We start from the raw sequence: 16,672 nt of genomic DNA, 5'->3' as shown, positions 1-16,672 counted from the left end.
ATAAATAGTTTGGACAAGAAGAGAATAGAGCTTTCGAAATGTGGTGCTACAGAAGAATGCTGAAGTGTAGATGGGTAGATCACATAACTAATGAGGAGGTACTGAATAGGATTGGGGAGAAGAGGAGTTTGTGGCACAACTTGACCAGAAGAAGGGATCGTTTGGTAGGTCATGTTCTGAGGCATCAAGGGATCACCAATTTAGTACTGAAGAGCACAACAACAACAAGCGTGTAATCTGTGTTGCCAGGCGTGACAAGTGTGGATGGATACTCCTCAGTGGAAATCACTTAAAATAATTAGTCATTAGAGGGCAAATTGTTTCAGAAATAGCTTACAGAAGATGGCACAGGATGTAATTTATATCAAACCAAATGCTAACAAATAATTTAATGTATTCCATGATAAATTCATATTATTTGAAAACAGCTCTCTACACAAGTTAATCAGAAAGGATACTAAACAGCCACGTAAAAAACCAAGGATCACTACAACGATCGAAGTATCTTTTGAAAGGAAAGGGAAATTTATCTTTTTGCAAGAAGAAGTAGGAATCCTGAGTGGTTGCACGCTAAGAAGATACTTAAAATTACTAAGTAACATTATTAAAAATGAAAGAACATATACATAATGTTAGAAAGAAGACTATATGAAATTTAGTGAAATGAGAGACAGGATAACCAGCCATAAAAAGACATTGCCATTTAACCGAAGGGGTATAAATAATGAGTCACAGGTAGCAAATGTACTTAATAATCATTTTTTATATATAACAGAAATCGGCAGGGCCAGACAGTTAAAGAGCAAAATCAGAGCAGTATCTTGAAAATATAGCTTCCATAAAATTCAATCATATGAATATATTCCAACTTCGCCTTCTGAAATTAATAAAATTACACATCGTCTCGAAAGTAAAAACTCTTCTGATTTTGATGGCATTTCCAACAGAGTACTAAAAATTTTTCCCATTCAATAAGCGCAGTCTTATATGAAATGTGCAATGCATCACCAACTCCAGGTCATTTTTCCGCGCGACTGAAATGTGCAGCTGTTAAACCTCTGTTGGAGGAAGCTAATGAGGCGGATGTCGGTCAGTACCGACCTGTTTCACGGCTGACATTCTCAAAAATTTTTGAGAAGATGACGTATTCTATGACATTGTCTCACCTTAGTGACAATAGTATCCTTGTCAAATTACAGTTTGGGTTTCAACAGGGCTCCTTTACTGAGAATGCCAATTACACGTTCACTCACCAGATTTTACAAGCATTACATAATAAAACAGCGCCAATTAGTATTTTCTGTGATCCCTCTATGGAATTTGACTGCGTGGATCACAGTATTCTCCTAGATAATTTTAAGTCTTATGGGACTGATGGTATAGGCAACCAATGGATAATATACCTACGCAAAAGAATGTAGAAAGCTGTACTTAGTAACTCAAGCAATATAGTCCAGGGACATAATTCTGAATGAGAAGAAATCACTTATGGGTTCAGTCTTATACCACTACTATTCGTAATACATGTAAATGATCGTCCATCGAGTATACAACATCTAGAATTGGTTCTTTTTGCAGATGACACTAGTATCGTAATTAATCCGAGCCCACATACGGAAACAAAAGAAATGGTAAACGAACTCCTCAAAATTACTAACGGCTGGTTTTCTGCTAGTGACAGAAGATATTCAGCTTCACACATCTACAGGTAGTACAGCAAGGATGAGTAACATGGTGAGAAAATATATAGGGAGGAAATTTCAAAATTCTTATGGATCCATACTGATGAGAACTTAAATTGGGAAAAAACACTTCGCAACTCCCAAAACTTAGTTCAGCTACATTTGCACTTAGAATCATTGCAAATTTTGGCAGCAGACATACCAGTAATTTGGCATGCTATGCATATTTTCATTCAATAATTTCCTGCAGAATAATGGTCTTGGTAACGCATCTTTCTTGTAAATAATCCACTATAATTCAAAAGGAACAATGATGTACATAATTACTATACGAAAAGCAAAAATAACTTTACTACCCCACATTCAAAATGGTTCAAATGGCTCTGAGCACTATGGGACGCAACTGCTGAGGTCAATAGTCCCCTAGAACTTAGAACTAGTTAAACCTAACTAACCTAAGGACATCACAAACATCCATGCCCGAGGCAGGATTCGAACCTGCGACCGTAGTGCTACCCCACATTAAGGTTGGTGCAAAATGCTGTGACAAAAACTTTTGATGACTTACACAGTCATATGAAACGTCAGATAGCGAAGTAAAATTTGATAACAAAGTGATAAAGTTTGTCCTTACAAGTCCTACTCCGTAGAAGAATTTCTATTACCGTAATGCGTAAAAGGAACGTAGGAATTACCAACTCGTGTCGGTATATTTAATTTTTTTTAAAAGTAAAAAGGTTATCAAATCTTCAGAATTGAACCTATATACAGATCAATTTGCGATGTAAAAGTACAATGACTCGTTCCCCATCATTAAGACATATCATGGAAAATGATCAATTGAACACTTAAGTAACAGCATATAGAGGGCTCTTTCATAATGCACAAACATTACACAAACTTATTGTGAAATCACGAACTCACAACGTAATTTTCGCCTCTCAACCTAACCATCATATTGAGTAATGCCACAGATCATTCCTTCACAACCTAAACACCACAAAATTTTAGAAGTGTTGAAATAAAGACAACGTGTCGTTTTGCCGCCCGATGCAATGTTATACGTAGCGATTGGCTGACAACCATCAAAGACAACGAATTTGGGTTAAAAATTTTCGAAGACAAAGTATGTAACGAATTTTAAGCATTGCATTGTCAAATAGTTGTATTCCCGTTTTTATTGGGACCAAACGATTTCGGTCCACCATCTGATCGTCTTCGGGTACCCAGTACCGAAAGAAGAGAATCAGGTAAGTGTGTACAATTCTAATATGTAACTAGAATGTGCAAATACATTACATGCAGCCCATCACTCATTATTATAAGATACTTACAAAGTCGAGCTCAGCTATGCACTTTTACAGCTGAAATAACAAACGTAGCTTATGTGATGTTCCATTACTGTTATTAACTGTCTACGAGTAACAGTGGTGTCCTGACAACGAACCAGCGTGCTATGCGCACGGGGTCGCATCGAGGCATGGCTGGCACTACAATTTCGCAGGATGAGACACCTGACACATAGGAACACAAGCCATCTGAATCAGACGCCGTTTTCCGTTCACAACGTTGTTCTCACGTTTTTCAGAGATTAAATATGCGATAACGGGCGACAAATGTCGATCAATAAGTTATCAAAGGCTAGAGATGTAAATCTACCACAGTAAAGTCCCGTTTCTTTTGCTCGAAGTGGTGCTACTTTCTCTTGGGTAAAGCCTAATTTACACATCGACACCGGGTTGCATGCAAATACGCTACTGCCCACTGCGCATGCGCGGCGCGCGTTTGCGCAAGTCGTTGGTGAAACTAAACATTTTCGGCTTCTGCCAGGTTTGGAGATTAGTGACGAGAGTCTGGAAGTTTGGTGTGGCGATAGGGTGTAAAACTGGCGTATGAAGTGAGGAAAGAAGGAAATGGTTCGTTTATTGGATACCTATGCCAGGCATAGGTGTTTGTGGGATTTAAATGGTGTGTACTAAAAAGCAGCCGCGTTGTGCGTGAGACCATCATATGCGATTAGAGCATGAATGGGTTGACAGCGTCTGAGCTGTAGAGCAGAGTTCATTCGATTAGGAGTGGATACACAAAAGAATTAAGAAAAATACAAGCATGGGAAACATCTAGCTGTGGAACAGTTCACTTTTACAAAACTAAACCCCCTTGGTTTGAGTTGGCAGATTCTTTTTTAACGGAAACTGTTAACAGGAGGAAAAGTTACACAAATCGTTATGAATTTATATTCTTTGAGAAACGTAATTGAACTTCGCAATGTTGCCATGATTGTTGTAGCTTTTCATTCATGTCCCTCCTTGTTCCTAACTCAGTTATCGAGACGCTCCTGGTCTGCTAGCTGTGGTGGTACAGACTGTTGAGGAGCTGCTTTTCTCTGACAAACTACCGTATGCAGCACTGACAATTTTGTCAACTGTTTCTAGCAGCGGTGGTATTGGTTCTTCATACAAGCGAGAGTGGGAACCCGAATTCCGAATGCATTTCTCACGACACAGTGAGCTACATGCTTTGTTCGAAAATCAGTGAAGCATGTGCCGAGAAAGGCTAAGTTAAATGTTGTGTTAATGCAAACACGTCACTAGCTATTACATCTGAACCTTCTAGCACGATGAGAGTTCTGGACACCATACAATGTGATTTGTAATTTCACTTCCGGCGTCTTTACTTCACACACTACCATATTTTTGCTCCGTCACTGCAGTACAGACTATTTAGGGGAAACATAACCTATTCTGGTAGCATTCTATGATAAGATAACTGTAAGGGTTTTGCATTACAGTTTGCTTCTGCAAGATCGCTGAGCAACGGAGCTGACGTCTTATCTTTTTTCACTCATGGACCCAAACAGGTTTCTTATTTCTTTTCTCATGCAGTGATTTCACGGAAAGAGGCATTAATTAACTACACCACAACTCGTACAGCTGCCGAAACTTCCAGTTTAGACACGACTACGGCACTCACAAAACTATGAAACTTACGTGAACACAGGTTGCTGATGATGTTTCGTTTGTGGGTCGCTCACCAGAGCGGTTATCGGCGCCCGTACAAATTCCCAATCTTTAGTCAGTCCGATCTCGCCATTTTGATAAAATATGATGATGAAGACGACACAAACGCCCAGTCCCCAAGGGAAGAATAATCCCCAACCCAGCGGGGAATCGAACCCGGGACCCCGTGATGCAGTTGTAGCAACGGTAGCCACTAGAACTCGAGCTACGGACGTGAACACCGGTGTCACCGTGTCTTCTCTCATGTATTATAAAACCACCTGCGTGCGACTCGTTTCACACAAGCGCAATGCCGTAGTGTACACTAGCCTTAACGGAACAACAGCCACACAGACACTAGTAGTTAGCGAATGAGGAAACCAGATCGCTCCGAACAGCGCTCCTCTTAAGACATTCCAGCAGAGTGCAGCTGGCCGCCTTACCTGTCTCTCTCGGGTGCTCCAGCGGACGCCACTGCGCCCCTGGCTGCCGCCCGCCTGCCTTCTCTGTCAGGACTGGGGCGGGCGAGCGGCGCACACAGCAGAGAGCCGCAGCGGCAGCCGGCGCTGACGTCACGGGGCGGCGTTGCCAGCTCTCCCCCCAGCAGCAGGCCGACGGCCGCGACCGCACTGCGCGGCAGAGGGGCGGGGGGCGGCGCGGCGCGGCTGCACTTCGGCCGGACTGCCTAGACGTCGCCAGCTGGGGATCGAGTCTGACGACAGATGAGGAACTGAACCATCTTCTGGACTCAGCTGTACTGTGTAAACGCTATACCTGGATCCACCGGAGCAGGTTCAGGTGTCACCTAAGCTAGCACGTAACACGCTTTGCAACACGGCTCAAGTCGCCCGCCTATCGAGACGAGTACTGCGCTGCCGTGCGGGATTAGCGAAGCGGTCTGAGGCGTTACTGCTACAGATTGTGCGGCTGGTCCCGGCGGAGGTTCGAGTCCTACCTCGGAGATGGGTGTGAGTGTTTGTCCTTAGGATAATTTAGGTTAAGTAGTGTGTAAGCTTAGGGACTGATGACCTTAGCAGTTAAGTCCCATAAGGTTTCACACACGTTTGAACATTTGATTACTGCGCTGCGACCGCATGTACAGGGAGTTTCAAAAAGAATATTCGTATTTTGATTGCATATATTTATTAAACTTTAAGACATACGAATATGAATCATTACACACATATTTACGAACCTCTCAAGTTCAGATTACAGATGTTTCATATGTCCTCCATCAGTGACACGAACATTATCACATCGATACTCAAATTGCTTCCATACTCTGGCTTGTCATTTATCACTGTTGTTATGGCGGTATGCATCCGGTTCTTCAACTCCTCCAGGTTCTGTGGGAATGTTGGAACATAAACGTTGTCTCTAACGAAACCTCACAGGAAAAAGTCAGAGGGTATCAAACCCAGTGACTGTGGAGCCCAGGTGACACATGCCAAGTCGCCAGCTCCTTGACGACCAATCCAACGGTTCGGTAGAGTTTCATTCAGATACTCACGCACTTGGCGACTCCAACGAGGGAGTGCCCCGTCTTGTTGAAAAATGAAGTTGTCTTCGTGCAGCCTCGAAAACAAGCAGTTTTGTAACATAGCGAGATACTGCTGGCTGTTAACTGCGTTTCCATCAATGAAGAATGGGCCATAAACAGATGATCGGGATATCGCACAAAACACATTGACTTTGGGCGAACCTCGTACATGTTCAATGGCTGCTTATAGGTTCTGTAGGCCCCAAATTCGAACGTTGTGTTTGTTTACCTGGCCACTAACATGAAAAGTCGCTTCTTCACTTAACACAATGTGTTATGCGAAAGTGTTATAATTGTCAACAGCATAAAGAATCTCGTTTACAAAATGCCACACTTTTGCGTTTGTCGTCGCGACGCAGAGCTTGTAACGGCTGTAACTTGTATGGCGACACAACCAACCGACGTCTCAAAACACGCCAAGTTGTTGTTGTAGGCAGTTGTAACTCCCGACTGGCACGACGAGTTGATTTTGAACGACTAGATTGCAAAGTAGTATGAATTCGTACAACATTTTCTTCAGGAACATGACGGCGGGCAGGACTCTTTCATTTACATACAAATCCTGTATCTAGAAACTGTCGACGCCATCTGCGAATGTTCCGCCCATTCGGATGGATCAATTTGGTACCTCAGGCTGAAGCGTCTTTTCACTGTAATCACGGAACTGCACTCGAGAACACAAAATGATTTCTGCTGCGGAGTAGCCATTTTAAACATATGTCGGTTATGAAGCAAAACAGAAGACAACTGACATCTAGCGGCTATTAACATAAACTAGACTCTGTATTCCTTGCTAGAATAGCCAAGCCGAGGCGCAGCGATCGATAGTTTGCGCAAAATTATACTTTGTAATATGTATATTCTTTTTGAAACACCCTGTATTCATCGTACATCTTACATACACTGTATTTATTATTGAAGATGTCGAGCTATAACCGTGGAGACAAGCAAACGGAAAAAGATCACCAAACTTTTCCTAAATACAAGCAAGATTTGCTGCTGTAAATTGTGTTAGACCAGTACAGAGATACAAATGGAAAGAAACGAAAACTCAGATTAAACCCATTGCGGCCAACAAGGTAAAGGCATGGAGAGAAGTTGCTGTTGACTTTAATTCTCGTAACATCACGGCAAATGGTGACTTGAAGAGCCTAAAAATGTGTTACCAAAAAGCTAAGAAAAGGATCAACAAAGCATTCGCGCATGACGAGGTCTAACTATGTATGTGATACTTAAACTGGAGCAAAAATGATGGCTTAACTCTTCAAGGCTGAAATGTGTAGAAGAGGAGACAGTAATTTCCTAAGGCTGTAATGGAAAGTGGAGCTCCTGAAGCCACAATTTTTTTGTGCACTGATCTGCAAGTTTTTTGCAACCAATTATGCTGTTTAGAAGATATTTTATAACCCCATTCGTTATGTTCTTGTTCTGATACAGATCTGGATAACACAGGCTGCCGTTCATTCACATCATCAGTAAAAGAGGAGACAGCTGTATCTTCACGCGAAATTATTGCTCTCGTGGATGACAATGAAAACGAAAACGAAGGAAAGGATGTTTAGTCGAGCTGGTTACAACGATACTAAAATAATGTACAAACTTTACTGTAACAGCATAACGCTACGCATTTTGCACTGAAAATAACCTCTAGTTAAATGTAGATGAGCGACACACAAGCCAGTATTCTGTCATACGAGGGTGTGTAGTCTCCTTGGTCCAACGATGTTCCAGTGCCTTCATCACATCTCGAAAATGAGTTTCCTCCAGGCCTGCGAAATAGTTGTCAACTCTGGCTACCAGTTCTTCGTTTGAAGTGAATCTTCATCCTCTGAGACAAATTTTCAGTTTTCAGAAGAGATGGAAGTCTGACGGAGCCATATCAGGTGAATTAGTTCGCGTAATTTAGCCACGGCGACGGCACATGTGAGTGGGCGAGCATTGTCTTGATGGAAGATGATTTCCTTCCTTGCTAAACCTGGCCTTTTTTAGCGTAGCTTTTGTTGCAGTTTCAGCAGGACGTTAGCATAGTATTCTCCAGTAATTGTTTGCCCAGTGGGGAGGTAATCTGCAAACAGAATCCCCTTCGCATCCCAGAACACGGATGCCATAACCTTTCCTGCCAAAGGAATTGTCTTTGCTTTCTTTGGTGGCAGAGAATCAGCATGTTTCCACTGCTTTGACGGTTGTTTTGTCTCTGGGATATAGTAGTGCACCCAGGTTTGATCTGTGATCACAAACCGATGCAAAAAATCTTGTTCGCTTCTCCTGAAATGGGCCAAGCATTGTTCCGATATGCCCATTCTCGTGTGTTTTGGTTCAAATGGTTCAAATGGCTCTGAGCACTATGCGACATATCTTCTGAGGTCATCAGTCCCCTAGAACTTAGAACTAATTAAACCTAACTAACCTCAGGACATCACACACATCCATGCCCGAGGCAGGATTCGAACCTGCGACCGTAGCGGTCACTCGGCTCCAGACTGTAGCGCCTAGAACAGCAAGGCCACTCCGGCCGGCTCGTGCGTTTTTGACCCAGCGTCGAGAGTCGCCGCACCCATTTTACAGATATTTTTTTTTTCATATCTAATTCTTCAATTAATATGTGATATACCCTTTCAGATGATATCTGGCAAGTGTGAGCAATTTCACGCCCTTTCAATCGGCGATCCTCCGTGACCATTTTGTGCACTTTTGCAATGATTTCTGGAGTAGTGACACAATTTGGCCGACCACTGCACGGATCATCATCTAAGCTCTCCCGACCAAATTTAAATTCAGTTTTCCACTTGGCAACAGCTGAATATGAAGCAGCAGAGTCCCTCAGTGTATTCTGGAAATCGGCAAGAATGTCCTTTGCTTTCACACCTTTCTTTAATCACTGCTCGAATCTCGACTTTTTCCATCTTCGCAAATCATTGCGCCGGAACAACAACAGAGCCACGTCGCCGCCACAGCTCTCTTCAGAGAGCGCTGACGTGGCCCGTGTGTACAGGCGACAAACAGTCCAGTCTAAGAATCTTTAACACGTTGCAGCCCTGTCAGCAACTGTGATAAATGTCAAAAATCCACCTCAGTTGCGAAATGTTACTGGTCTTTACCCAGATTTCAGCTAGAGTACTCTAGCCTTCTTCAGAAGCGTAAAATAAACTAACAGATGCCAGAACAAGGCACGGTCAAACATAGAAAGCCACAGTACCGTGGTGCCACGTGAGGCTACGTCACTCAGCTGAGGAACTGCCCCGGCCCCACTTCGTGGAGAGCGGCAGGTTAGCCGCGGACGCTGCGTCGCAACTGGCTGCGGCGCGCGGGTGTGTACCGAGCGAGACGGCGGACCACGCGCATGCGCGCACGGAAAGTCAGAGGTGCCTGCCATTGGCTGTCTTCATGTTATGTACTGGGAAATTACCTACAATCCTCAATAAAATTCTTCAGGGTATCAGACCGCATCGTCATAATTTAAAATGCGCCAACGTTTCGGCCAGCGTTGCAGCTAGCCTTCATCAGGGCCCTGATGAAGGCTAGCTGCAACGCTGGCCGAAACGTTGGCGCATTTTAAATTATGACGATGCGGTCTGATACCCTGAAGAATTTTATTGAAGAAGACAACGGCCGCGGAAGCCTACGCTTACAATTACCTACAATGTTAAACCGTAAATTTGTGAGAGAATAAGGCACTAAGTATATAGAATCCCGATCAGTGTTAACTGTAACCCGACACCTTATTAACTGATAAGAAATTTGCTTAGACGTTAAGTTCAGCTTGTTACATTAAGAACCACATATGATCACCGCTATGTTCTATGGTTCCGCACGATCTCATGCGGGGGATGAGCAAGGTTATATGTCCGTAACGCGAGAACTCACCGTTAGGAGAAGGTGGAAATAAAGTAATTACCATTATACATAGGGCAATAAGTAAATTTGTTAACGCGAAATTTTACTAACGTTATGGCACTACATTACTAAGGATTTGTGACTGACTGGGTGTGTAAAGCTTAGGGCATCATTTCTGTCTTTATGGACAGATGGTCAACGTTGTGTTTAGGAAACCTGTAGTAACTTAACAAAACATTCACTAACTATAAATATAATATATACGACCGCTCACTCTATGTAGTCACAAGGGTGACGTGGAACAAAACTCTTAAGGGAAAAGGTTAGTTATTTACTTAGTAGTGGGTTCAAGACCCCTATGCATTTACATAGGTTATGCCACCCTAATTGTCGAAATGTACACACTAGTGTGTCAGATATTACCTACTTAGGGTATTGCCTGTAAGGCTATTAACTATTTAGGATGAGGATTATTGTGAGTGTGGTGAAATTCTGACATAGACCACCAAGAAATAAGGACCTAATATTTAAAGTAGGGTGTGTCAGGGCGAACAACGCCACTACTTATATACTATTGACCGACATAGGTCAAGCATTTACAAAATATAGTCTGCAACCTAACCTTTGAAATCTCAAAGGTTACATTGTATACAGCGTGACCACGCGGAAAACGCTATAGTTTTCATTAAAAAAGATTTGCTCTTTAGAGCAACAAGGTCAAAGTTATCTGCCTATGGAAGAATAATGTAAACCATATTGCATAAATAGTAAACTTAGCTTAAATTGGCGTCAAGATCTCAGCTTTAATTAAAGGCGGGCATAAGGCTTAATGCCTGTGGGTAGAAAGAAAAGGCAATGTGCGCCAGCCTCGTTAGTAGGTCTGACAACCATATTGTCAGTTCTGTTCGAACTAGAACTATATTTACCGTAAGGAATATTAATTAAACCGTATTATTCAACGTTACCAAATACCTTATACCTCGACGCTTAGAAATTCAACACGACATCGACAGCCCAACGAATATCGCGTGAACAACTCGTTGCGCTAGGGCTGACCTCTCGTGGTGACTCCGAGAACTTTTCAAACCACCCTCGTGGTGTCAGACTCTCGTTGCAATTGCGAAAGAACACAAAATATTCTCGATAAGAAATGCCAGTTTGGGAATCAAAGATTTGCATGCCTCGAGCGTGAACATAAAATCAAAGTACAGTGCTCCCTTGCAGAACATGAAATAAGAGTGGAAACCCTCGAAATACATAAATAAATTAAAGAATTAGAAATTGAAGAAACTAAAAGATTGTCTGACTTTCAAACTGACACACTGTAAATTTCTTCCAGTCTTGTAATGTTCGATACATACCTTGTTAATAAATTCCGCACGCATTGCATTGTGACCGCTGTTACCTTCATTTCCTTGGGGTACGTAGTCTGTTCTAATTTCTTTGTAGACAGATTCTCATCCTGCAATTATATGTGGGGTTTTGTATATATCTTAATACAATCTAATGAATTTTCTGAGACCAATTTGTTATGTAGAAGGCAGTTTTTAGTATTATTCGTGGTGTTCTTCTTCTGATGTGGAATTAAATAACCAGGAGAAAGGGAAGTAACTAGAATTAAAGGAAAGGAAAATCTGCCTTTCAAATTGAAACTTTTCACATTTATTCAGTTTTTTCAAAAACTTTTTACATAAATATATTGTTAATAAACGCCGCCCTCACGCCATAATTGTCTCTGTTGGCTTCGTGTTCTGCAGATCCTGGAATTTCTGCGTACACTCTTCTCTCAGGAAATATGTAGTCATGATCTCAGGTTCCCGCTCTTATGCATTGACAACTATATTGTGGAAGACAAATGTTGCAACTATTATAACTGCTGCACGATTTACTTTCATCATGAGTCCTAAACTCAAACAGAGAAACCGCCTTTTCGCCACTCCAAACATTCTTTCAACTTCTGGTCTCGTCTTCTCGTGGGCACGATTACAGATTCGCTCAGCCGGCGTTTCTGTGCGAAGTACCGGCGTCAGCAAATACCTCCTTCACTGACAGTCACTGTCTCCCAGAAGTATGCCTTCTGAAATTTCTCTTGTTCCTAACTGAACATGTACATGTGAGTTTCCGTAAATGTTGCTGTCATGGGCAGATCATGGTCATCTAACCACGATATTTAAACATCACCGCTGAGCGTCGTACATTTAAAGAAAATCACCCATGACGATTTCTAAATATCTCAGAACTGTCGCCAAAACTTTTTTGGAAATTTTTGGTAAGGTCTTATGTGATTAAACTGCTGAGGACATCAGTCCCTAGGGTTACACACTACTTAACCTAACTTAAGCTAACTTACGCTAAGGACATCACTCACACCCATGCTCGAGGGAGAATTCGAACCTCCGACGAGGGGGAGCCGCGCGAACCGTGACATGGCACCTGAGACCGTGCGGCGATCCTGTGCGGCCACTGTCGCCACCAAGCGATTGATGGAGATGTGAGTGCAGTCAAGAGCACCTAAAACGGCAGGAAAATGCTGTATTTGGCAAAAATCTCCTTCTACATCTACGTATACACTCTGCAAACCACCGTGAGGTGCATGGCAGAGGTTACGTCCCATTCTACCAGTTATCAGGGTTTCTTCCCGCTCCATTCACCTATGGAACACGAGAGGAATGATTGTTTGAATGTCTGTGGGCGTGCTGTAATTATTCTAATCTTATCCACACGACACCCATATGAACAATACGTAGGGGGTTGTAGTATATTCCTAGAGTAATCATTTAAAGCCGGTTCTTGAAGCTTTGTTGATACACTTTCTCAGGATAGTCATCAAGAGCCTTGCAATTCAGAACCTTCGGTGCCCCTGTTACACTCTCCTACGGATTAAACAGACCTGTGACCATTCGTGCTGCCCTCCTCAGTACGGTTCACGCACACACTTAAGCAGTATTCTAGAACTGGTCACACAAGTGATTCGTAAGCGATCTCCTTTGTAGACTGACTGCACCTCCCCAGTATTCTACCAGTAAACCGAAGTCTACCACCTGCCTTATCCACGAATGAACCTATGTGATCATTCCATTTCATCTCCCTACGAAATGTTACACCCAGGTTTTTATATGAGTAGGACTTCAACAGTGACTCATTATATTAGAGTAATAGGACAGTACGGTTCTTCATTTTGTGGTCTGAAATTTTACATTTCTGAACATTTAGAGCAATTTGCCAATCCTTGCACCATGTTGAAATCTTATCACTGCAGCTTCTTTGACATAGTAATTCATTATAGATAACTGCATTATCAGCAAAAAGCCTGATTTTGCTACTAACATTTTTTGTAAGGCCATTAATATACAATATCAACACCAAGGGTTCCAACAAACATCCCTGTGGCGCACTTGAAGTTACTTCCACATCTGACAATAACTCTCCATCGAAGATAACGTGGTGTGTCGTCCCTACCAAAAAGTCCTCAGTCCCATCACAAATTTCACTTGTTACCCCATACGGATGTACTTTTGACAATAAGCGTAGGTGTGGTACTGAGTCAAATGCTTTTCGGAAATCAACAAATACTGCATTTTCCTGCTTGCCTTGATCGAAAGCTTTCAATATGTCATGTGAGAAAAGTGTGAATCAGGTTTCACATGATCGATGTTTTCTAAATACATGCTTGTGGCTTAGAGGTCATTCTGTTCAAGATACCACATTATGTTTGATCTCAGAATATGTTCTACGAGTCTACAACAAATCGATGTTCGTAACGTCATTTTTTACCCATAAGCAGTTTGATTAATGCCTTGTGGACAATTCTGCCTGTCGACAGCTTAGGGTCTTGATTTAATTATCATTTCATTCTAAGAGAGCTGCATGGTCACCGATGGTACCTGTTCTTCAGACATGTCCGAAGGATCAGATACCATCTTCATATAGTTAAGGCTAACCGGCCATTGACCTCCTTCGTCTGTGCTGGATGCACACGCATTGCCCGAACTCTTACGGGACTCGGTAAGATTGTCTACCGAGAAAAATGAGTGTAGTGGGCAGAGACAATACGAATGCAGTGTCTGGACGTTAAGTTGGGAATGTGCGTCTCACGGGGGGAGTGCGAGGGATAAATCCCTGCAGTCCCACTATCCTCTGTGCCCTCGGCGGCCACGTAGGCAGGAGATCCCGGGTTCGAGTCCCTGTCGGGGCAAACATTTTCAACTGCCCACGTTGATGTATATCAACGCGTGCCGACAGCTTAGGGTCTTGATTTAATTATCATTTCAGCTCTGCAAGCTGTTGCTACGTTTAATTTAAACAGGTAACCAACTACCACTGAAAGGTTCCTGTGGCGTGAAATCTTAAAGTTATCAGCAACATGCGCATTGCAGTCAACGGCTGGTTTCGTTTGGTTGGTTTCATCAGATAGTCTCTGAACCTTAGTTGCAACTGCTTTGCAGTGCTTTTGTCCAAGCAAAACGTCAGCATAAACGATTTGTTACTTACCTCCAACGGTGGATTCGTCCTTTCGTGGAACATGTGGGGAGCTAACTGGGTCTCGTCGTCGTCGTCGTTTTCAGTGGACACACCCGAATGCTCAGATATCTGTAAAATGAACGAAATGAAACGATGGAATTCAAATCGTGTAGGGTTGTTGCACACAGAATTTTGCCCAACACTATTTCAGAAAGCTTGGAAAACGGAGAGTATAGTATGGTTTCAATAGTATGGAATGGAATGACATGGTAGTGATGATGTATTTATCGTTACGACCAGTACAGCGGAGAAACTAGCAACAAATGAAGAAAAAGATTCCGAAAAAGCCTGCTAAATGGTACCGCTATGTTGATGACACATTTGTAGTGTGTACTCATGGTGAAGAAGCGTTGGATGTCTTCTTGGTGCATCTGAACAGTATTAACCCGGAGATACAGTTTACGATGGAGAAAGAGAGCAACGGTCAACTCAGTTTCGTGGATGTGTGGGTAATTAAACAGGTGGATGGGACGCTGGGCCACAAGGTATATAGAAACAACACTCACACGGATCGATACCTCCACAAGGAATCTAACCATCATCCAAGGCAAAAAAGAGGTGTCATGAAAACCTTAGTGGACAGAGCCAACAAATTTATGCGAGCTGGCTTACTTACAAAATGAACTAAATCACTAACGGTCAGCCTTCATGAAAAACGGATATACCAGCAAGGAAATTGATCGAGCCCTCCATCAAAGAAGAAAAGAAGCCAGAAGTTTTCCTACCGTTCATTAATAATGTCACGGACCGTATCGGGAAAGTTCTGGCCAAGTATGGGATCGAAACAATCTTCAGGCCCACCAAGAAGATTAAGGAATATTTAAGAACTGCAAAAGACGCCCGACACCCCCTAGCAACACCTGGGGTATACAAAATTCCATGCAGCTGTGGACAAGTATATATTGGAACAACGAAAAGAAGTGTAAACACCCGCTTAGCCGAACATAAAAGAAACTGTCGCTACGGACACATCGAGAAATCGGCCGTAGCTGAGCATGTTTTTCGAAATGGGAATCACGAAATTAAATTTAATGAGACAAGCGTTCTAGCACGAACATCCCATTATCATGCGCGCATGTATAGAGAAGCAATAGAGATTCACAAACACCATAACAATTTTAATAGAAAAGAGGAAGTTTTAAAATTAGACAAAATACGGATATCGACGTTGCGCCAGCAGAATGACAATCGATTACTCTTAATCGAGAATGATGACGCTTCCAAAGATAGGCATATCGTCGGCATCAAGTGACGAATGTTGGTGCCCTCTATGCTCTCTATAAATGCTAGAGTACCAGCAGCCTCAGTGGCAGTAGCCGGACGACCTCAGAAGATGCCTCCCGCAGCTGGAGACGAAACGTCAGGTAGAAATTTATACGTCGACCACGGCCTCTCAGCCCGGAAGTTTTAACTGAAGAAGATTCCGAGAATTGACGTGTGATATTTTGCAGTGCAGTGCATGACGCAACCTCTGATCCAGCGACAAAGCTGAGATATTGGACGTCGTTATTGGCATATCGCTAAATACTTTCTTACGTTCTATTTATCAACACATGTAGTATTGCCATAGCAGTATTCGGTAGTAAAAAATTTGTTACCAACTCCGTAGTTGCTGCCAATCGCGCCAAGAGAGACCATACGTAAGAGATGGTGAATCGTTATTGGTTGCTGTCAGAATTCCCATACTTAACAGCAGAGTAAGAAAGGAAAATTCGAAATATTTGCAGTGAACAGTTAAGTGCTTATGAAATATCTTTGAACTAATCAGCTAAATTGCCAGTCATCTCCCAACAACTATTATGAGATTAACCATTACATACAAACGGTCGCCGGTAATTTCTTTAACTAACCTTCGAGGTCGAGGAGGAAAGTATTTCGGGCATCGGCGAGGTGGGAATGGCGTAGTCATGTATTCACTTACCAATTTTGGTGTTAATAATAATTTTTCATTATTTCTATTCCTTTTTGTTAAAAGCAAAAGCGATGTTTGGCAATGCCACTACACTATAAACTGACAGTTACAGTGGGAGGTGACAGGGTGGAGAAGAGTTTGTAACTCTTTAATTCTGGTGAATTTTGCATGAAAACCAGAAATG

The 16,672-nt window shown here is 42.5% G+C and overlaps 1 protein-coding gene across 1 annotated transcript in view; it reads right to left on the bottom strand.

Annotated features, from left to right (window-relative positions):
* The window catches only part of LOC126108442 (ankyrin repeat domain-containing protein 65-like), a 40,749-nt gene extending 35,562 nt beyond the window's left edge, over window positions 1-5,187 (bottom strand). The window contains exon 1 of the mRNA XM_049913656.1: window positions 5,125-5,187. The gene's annotated coding sequence lies outside the window, so the exon portion shown is untranslated. The remainder of the gene's footprint in view (window positions 1-5,124) is intronic.
* Between the last annotated feature and the right edge of the window lie 11,485 nt (window positions 5,188-16,672).

Source organism: Schistocerca cancellata, chromosome 11 (genome assembly GCF_023864275.1).
Source record: "Schistocerca cancellata isolate TAMUIC-IGC-003103 chromosome 11, iqSchCanc2.1, whole genome shotgun sequence".
In the NCBI taxonomy this organism is placed as follows: Eukaryota; Metazoa; Arthropoda; class Insecta; order Orthoptera; family Acrididae; genus Schistocerca; species Schistocerca cancellata.
Note: the sequence above shows the minus strand (reverse complement) of the source record. Positions and strands in the feature narration are given on the sequence as shown.